The following is a 7,813-nucleotide window of genomic DNA, read 5'->3' as shown; positions in this document are numbered from 1 at the left end:
ATCGAATGCAAAACAGGGAATATATATTTTGCGACATATTTTTCAAATTTTTTAGTTGTTATTGCTAAATGAAACTGTGAAAATATATAGTATTGCACAAAACTGTGAAGATATATACAGAGACCCCTCACTACTACCTGGATTTCGTAATCGAATGGTCTTGAGTGTCACTGATATTAAAGTATCGTTTATCATGGTCTAAATGTATATTCTAAAGTCTAGGAACTCAAGACACATTTTTCGAAATCACTCATAAAATACATTGAAATAACTTTACTTGTATAGCTGTCAATTGCAGTCACCCTACTAGCAAAGTGTGTTACTTTTACATTGAAATTCCTAATGCTGCAAAACAAGTCTTTGATTTTATCCTCTCTCAACCATCTTACTGCGAACTATTTAGCAAACAAAGTGTGATTTTAGCACAGGAATGAAAAAGCCGAGCGAGAAGTTTATCGGCAGCTCGGTATGACGCTGCCTCTTCCAAATGGCAGCCAAAGTCTGACCTTTTGCTGATTTGGGCGCTGTCAGACGATGACCTTTGTGCATATCGGTCAGTGCCATAGTGGTTAGCGCGTTGCGGTTAGCGCTTCTCAGTTAGCGCTTTTCGTCAAGGTGCGAGGCGAAACACTTGTCAATTGGAACATCGTGAGCGAAATAAGAATAAAAATCATCAATGCTAACTCCCTTCCAACTATTATAGCTGGGTTTTCACACAGAGTTTGTACACTTTTTTCATGGCCAATTTCAAGCACTTTCAAGGCTAATTTTTCCATTTTTCCAGTACCTTCAAAGAAAAAAGCGCCGATGACTTAAATAGGGTTGGTATCTTGCTGCTAGCACACACTTTGTGCTATTTTGAGCTGTTCGTATCTATGGTCTAGGATCCTTTTGTTTTATTCGGTTGCTATAAACTGACATGAATTCTGCCTCAACAATGCTTGCGCAGCTTAGGTACATCACACTTTACAAATACGAAAAGGGCTCTATAGGAGTTGGGTAATAATGGACATCAATATGGAAGACAAAAAGAAGGAGAGTACTTGATGTATAAAAAGCAGAAAAATGAGCCATCTAGGGATTCATTTTAATGATATTGACAGCTCTGAAGCAAAAAGCATTGGACCTTCCCTTCATAGAGACTGCTAATCACTTGCTTTTTGTTTTACTTATTTTAAATGATATTTTTTGTATGTTTTTCAATGGATCTGTGTCGAAATTGGGTAGAATATTGTAAATAGTTTTTAGCATTTTCTAATGTATTTATAGCATTAAAGAGTTGATAGTTTTAATTTATATCTTATTGGAATTTTGTGTTGTTTGCCTTTGAATGTGTTTAGAGTGTAAAAAGTTAAAATTGCTTTGTAATTTACAAACATTTTTTGTAGATCTGCAAATATTATATAGTATATATCATGCGTTTTGCAGGGAGAGAGAGACAGGGAGATAGAAAGAGAAAAAGAGAAAGAGAGAAGGAAAGAGAGAGAAATAAAAGAGAAAAGAAGGGAGACAAAGTAAAAGAGAAAAGGAAAAAATGAAAGAAAGGAAAAGGAAGAAAGATAGCTATATAAAGAGAGTACAATAGAGAGAGCAAGGGGAAAAAGGAGAGAGAGAGAGAGAGAGAGCGAGAGGACTTCAGCTAATTTTTCTCTTGTGCTTTTATCAGCATTGTTGCATAGGCCCGAACCCTTTGGACAGCTAAAGCGTGATATTGTGGCCTGCATAAAATTAATGGCACTGAAATGGCTGCAAACCATTGTCCCTGGTCGACTATTGCTGTTAGGACCTTTTTTGGGGATGTGCGGCAGCACTTTTTTCTCATCTTTTTACCTAAATTTACAGCACGCATGGCACTATAATCCATTATCTCTGGTCGACTATTACTGCGAGTGGAGGCTGGAACAGCGCATGATAAAAAGGGAGGGGATATATAGTCTTTGCGCAAATCACGAGGGTTATGGTCCCTATTAACCACGATAAACGAGGGATTACAGTACTACTTATGTGTAATATCCATGTTTAAGATTAAATGATGATATGAAAAAGGATATATGAAAATTTTGTTACGTTTGGTGGGACTTCATTTGGTCAAGTGGAGTAATTGCATGCTTTGGTTCCATGGTTATCATGTTTTTGCTCCTCCATTAGCATCTCTGCAAGCCTTGGAACTGATAATAAACAAACCCAGCACAAAGAATACGGTATTGTATCATCGACTCACACGAGATTCTAAATGGAATGAGAATAAAGACATTGTGGGAGGTAGTTTAGGCAATAGTATTTTGTATGAAATCGACCAATAGCAAACAGGTTTCTTAGATACATAACTCATCATAGGCGCAAACACTGGAAAGCTTGAATTGTATATGTTACATGCGCACACAAAATTACTTGCCGTTGATGTAAAATAGAATAAACACTTCAAGGCGAAAAGGCTATAAAGCGGGGTCGCCGTATCCTGGAGGGGGCGATTGTATTTCGAGCGAGACACAAATTTCCATTCTGCTCCTATTTGAAGTGGGTTAAATTTACCGATGCTTCTGCAATTTTCGACCCGATATTCCCTGGCGGCAGACATTTTGGCCTCTCGCCCTCAGCACTGCCGGGATGCTGACGTACGACTGCGCTAATTCCATTGTACACTCCGTTCTCCCCCGTGTCTCTCTTAAGGTACTCGCCAGTGTTTTTACTTCGTTTTATCTTCAGGAGAATAAAAATAGGAGAGCTTATTGAAGGGAGGAACAAAGTTAATTGGCAGTTACTGTGCAAGGTGTCTCAGGGCAGGTAATTATCTTGGAGAATTAGCCTTGCTCTTGGAACGAGGCTTTAGCAACGTGAGCTAGCGAAACATATGGAGATTTTGATTTTATGTGTTTTACACGTTACTATTTTCCTAGTTGAAGATATTCTACTATAAGATGCTAATGTTCGCCTCACTCTGTTGTTCTTCATAGTATTAACTGACTAATCATTTCAGTTTGAAGGTAGGTTTTAGCATCGTAAGCTAACTAAACCTGTTCATATTTAAAATGTCTTTGTTTTACACGTTACTGTTTTACCCCCGTACGAAAAATATTCTACAATAAGATGCTTACGTAGCTTAAGTGAAAATATACTAGGATATTATGCTAATGTTCAAATAATTCCATCTGTTTTTCTTCACAGCATTAACCGAACAATTTATCATTTTGCAGGTAAGATTTAGCAGCGTGAGCTAGTTAAGCCTGTTGAAATTTTTATTTTCTGTGTTTTACACAAGTGTACTTTGCTAGTTGAAGAGAAACTATGCTACGATATGATGCTAATATTCACTTAATTCAATCTGTTCTTTACTTTTTTAACTATTTCAGTTAGTAGGTAAGTCCAAGCAGCGTAAACTAGTTAAGCCTGTTGATATTTTAATTCTCTGTGTTTTTCACAAGTGTACTTTGCTAGTCGATGAGAAAATATGCTACGATATGATGCTACTATTCACTTAATTCAATCTGTTCTTTACTGTATAAACTATTTCAAATATAAGGTAAGTTTAAGCAGCGTAAACTAGCTAAGCCTGTTGAAATTTTAATTTTCTGTGTTTTACACAATTGTCCATTGCTAGTTAAAAAGAAACTATGCTACAATATGATGCTAGCTTTGGTAGTGTAAACCATTTAGGCCTGTTGAGGTTGAGTTATTCTTTGTTTTTCATATTAATATGTTGCTAACTGAAGAAAACATATACTAAAAAAGCCTTTAAATATAATAAATAGTTCTTATTTTTAATAGAGAAACATTTCAAAATATTGCAAATCAATAAGATATTTCGATTTTAGTAGATGAAGATAAATATAAAACACAAATACTTAATATGAGCAGTATATATCGGAGATGAGTTCTTAATTCCGTTGAAGAATAAATTGAAAATTATATAATAAATCACAATTGTGCAAGAATATTTCCAATTACTTTACCAGAGGAACACTTTAAAAATATTAAAAAGTAATCGTCATTTATTAACAAGATACATGATTAAAAATAGAATTATATAAATAAAAGCTAATATTTCTATATTAGTACGGAAAAAAATACATGTAGATCTAAAATTACTTAAAACAAGAAAAAATGAAAATACAATTTAATATTCAAAAAACAAATAAAAATTGTCCTGCCAACGGGGCAAAAATAATTTTGGGAAGTGTTTCCCATTACTTTACTAGAAAAACACTTTTTTATTAAAAAGGAGATAGTTAATTGTCCTATTTAATTTTTATAACTAGTTTTATTTATTCTTTATTCTTTTTTTTAATTTATTATATACTTTTATTAGTAGTAAAATAATAAAGATAGATACAGGCATACAAAAATGAGCAAAATTATCCATGGCAAACCCTTGTTATTCTTTATCATATTGAAGCAAACAATTGAAAGTAACATTTATTATTTAAAAAAAAAAGTCATATAGTCTGCTGATGGAGACAGAATATTTTGAAGCAGAATATTTTTCCAACCTATTGAGATATCCCCTGCACCCAAATAGTTTGCTTCAAAGCATAAACAGTTTTGACATGCAATTGAATGGCCGAGTGTGCGAATTCTGAATAGCGCCGTGTACAACATAAAAAATAAACAACTTTATAAAAATGGGATTCAATCTGAAGGGCCCGCAGAAAAACTCGAAAACTCCCAAGCGCGGAATTATTCGGCGGAACACACACAGAAGAAATAAATTACCTCCTTTTGAAACGTGCAAAAAAAAAAAGGCAAACGCTTACCTTGAAAAACCGGAGCTTGGACTGGATAAGAGAATTATTAAACATAGAGAGGGAATGTTTCTTTGAGTTTGCCAACACCCGCAGGAAATATTTCTCAACTGCTAATTTGATCACAGTTGCGCAGAAACGTCAGCAACATGAAAGCGGCTGTCGGCTTGGGGGAGACGTGCGAAGTTTATCGGTGTGGTCGGGATTTTTTTTCAAAGACGTGCTCCAGATCTTGAGCTTGTCTTTTATCAATGACGTTGAAATGGATTTGGGGTGTGATAGTGTGATCGATATGGATCGATTAACGCGCATTAGGTCAGGGGTGTAAAACAGCGGTCTATATACAGCACATCAGGCTGGTTAACCTTACCCGAAAAGGTAAAAATATCGTTTTACAAGCATAATGGCTTGGTGTTGCCGGGCTTGGCGTTTCCAGGCAATCTATTTGAGCGAGGTTGTTTGGGCCGTGGTTTGTTGAAAAAGTGCCAGAAAGCCACTAGGGAGTGCCAAAGAGCAGAATGGCCGCATGCAGCTCCAGGGCCGCTTGTTCACGAAAGCAAAAGTTTAGAGATTCTGTTTGTATATCTAAGGGGTGCCTTGACACAAAACCTAACTATAGAGACTCCCAGAGGCCTAAAATACGACTGTGCACATTTTCACAAATATTACTTCAACCGTTTCAGAGCCTATATGCCACATACGAACACACACACACACAAACACACACACACACACACACACACACACACACACACACACACACACACACACACACACACACACACACACACACACACACACACACACACACACACACACACACACACACACACGTATGCATGCATATTCTCAGTCTCTCTCTCTTGCTTTTATTCTGTCTCTGTCTCTGTCTCTCTCTCTCTGTCTCTCTCTCTGTCTCTCTCTCTCTCTCTCTCTCTCTCTCTCTCTATGTATTATGTATAAATAATGTTAAAACAGTAATGACTACAATTGGTTGTTTTGGTGCCACTCTTGTCTTTATTGTCCCTTTGTGTTTCAGGATAGGATTTCTGTATTTGTGAGAATAAACTTAATATAAAAATCCTAAAAACAAAAAATTAAAAAACAATTTCAAATACCAAACAAAATCATAAAAATTATAAAATTTTAAATATTGAAATAAATAATTTTAAATTAAATTAAAGTAGTTATTTCATAGATTGCAAGTTTTAATTGCACTGTATTACAAAGATAATTATTCCAATGGTTAGTTGGATGATTGGATCCTTAAACACATGGGTCGTAGGGGCACCATTTTCTTTGGTATGTCTTGGGCAAGCACAGCCTGGTGGTGGCCATCCCTCTCCAGGCCAACATATGCTTCCACCCCCCCAAAAAAATAAAATATGTGTAAAAAAAAATAAAAATTAAAAATTAAATAAATATATATATATATATATATATATATATATATATATATATATATATATATATATATATATATATATATATATATATATATATATATATATATATATATATATATAAACAATTTGAAATCGAATTTGAATTAAAGTAAATAAATTATTCATACATTAATATAAATTATTTGGTTTTAATGCGGGTGTATTAAAAAATAACTGCAATCAATAGAATAAAGTAATACTAATTAAAAAAAACCAAATCAAAACAAGTCAAGTTACAAAATGTCCAGAAGGACTGCACAGGTTACAATTACACAAATCCCTGATCTTAAACCAACATGCAGGCAAGAAAAAACTCAAAAACCTCAACATGAGGAAAATATTAAACCTTGAAAAGGGGCCTAAATTTAAATTAAACTGTAATAATGGTTTTACACTTCTGCCATTTAAAACTTAATGTTAAAAAATAGACAATATATTTAGAAAATAAACTTAAAAAATATGGAATTCAATTGAAATTAAAATGTAACCATTTTCACAGTCTTAATGGTGCTATATCAACAACTAGTAAACACCATCAAAGAAAATAAAAAAATCAAATATATATTTAAAAAAATATATTATTTTACATTCTACTGAAATGAAAATTTAACGCATTGCACAAAGTATTAACGGTGATAAATTAAAAATATTACATAGACAACCATAGTAATATGAAATTAATTTCAAATTTAATAAATTGTGATTAGTCTTAATAGCGCTTCCACAAAAAAGATTTTGGCATTTGTGCAATCAAAGAGCTGACATAAAAAACATTTTAAAGTATAGAATACCCAGATAAAAATAAATAAATAAATAACAAAACAAAATAAATTACTCTAAAATAAAACCAAAAATTAAACCTTATAAAATTGGAAATTAAATCAAAATACCTAAAATAAAAAATAACTAAGTATATAATTAATTAGTTTGAAATGTGATTGAAATTGAATGAGTCCCACACATATTCAATGGCACTTCCACCAAAACAAAATAAAACAGAAACCCATATTTATTAAAAAATAACAAATGCCTTACTTACCAAGAAAAAATTAAGCACAACTTCAAAGCAAAACATAAAAAGTAGCATGTGAAATAAATTGACAAGAACCAGAGAAAAATCACTCATTAGAAACTCACACCCTCTATTGTTGCTTGAATAAATAATACTTCTTCACTAAATAATACATCAAATTCCAGCACCATAGCTGCTCTTCTTTTCAGTGCTCTCGTTTTCGTTGATTTTTCTTGAATAAATTAAGAAAAAAAAATGAATAGGGGCCTTTTTCCAGAATATATACAAACGCAAAACTATATTCTAATGTATCAATTTATAGTATGTGATAATTTTATCACACAAATAACATTATTAGCATACGTATTCCAACAATGTATAGCACTGAATTATTTTTTTATGTACTTTATTTTCAGTATTACATTATGTATTATCATATAGCATATTTCACATGGGATTTACTTGATATTTAATTGATATTTTCCACTTACTTATTAGAAAAAAAAGCCAAATTTTCTAAGGAAAAAGTTCCAAAAATGGGCAGGTGTCAATCATAAAAGGTTTCAGTTCCCAATCGTGCTGTTGTAAGTACCAATACCTGAAAACGTGGTCCGACA

This window comes from Urocampus carinirostris, chromosome 13, assembly GCF_059441175.1.
Source record: "Urocampus carinirostris isolate Australia breed hairy pipefish chromosome 13, RoL_Ucar_1.0, whole genome shotgun sequence".
Classification (NCBI taxonomy): Eukaryota; Metazoa; Chordata; class Actinopteri; order Syngnathiformes; family Syngnathidae; genus Urocampus; species Urocampus carinirostris.
The sequence above is the reverse complement of the archived record's forward strand: the minus strand, read 5'-3'. Positions refer to the sequence as shown.